The sequence below is a fragment of the Juglans regia genome, unplaced genomic scaffold (genome assembly GCF_001411555.2).
Source record: "Juglans regia cultivar Chandler unplaced genomic scaffold, Walnut 2.0 Scaffold_2430, whole genome shotgun sequence".
NCBI classification, from domain to species: domain Eukaryota; kingdom Viridiplantae; phylum Streptophyta; class Magnoliopsida; order Fagales; family Juglandaceae; genus Juglans; species Juglans regia.
In genome coordinates, this window is record NW_023355600.1 from 1 (window position 1) to 210 (window position 210).

Sequence of the window (210 nt, forward strand, 5' to 3'; positions counted from 1 at the left end):
CCTGCCCATCGCGTAGCCATGGGTTTGGATCAGATCTCCGATTGGATTGGGATCGGAAGGACGCTAGTATGTCGCTCAAGGATTATTTGAATTTTAAGTATTTAGTTTGATGGGGGCGATCATACCAGCACTAATGCACCGGATCCCATCAGAACTCCGCAGTTAAGCGTGCTTGGGCGAGAGTAGTACTAGGATGGGTGACCTCCTGGG

The 210-nt window shown here is 50.5% G+C and overlaps 1 pseudogene; it reads left to right on the forward strand.

Moving 5' to 3' along the window:
- Positions 1 to 111: 111 nt before the first annotated feature.
- On the forward strand, positions 112 to 210 carry LOC118345373 (annotated as a pseudogene; the record flags this gene model as incomplete).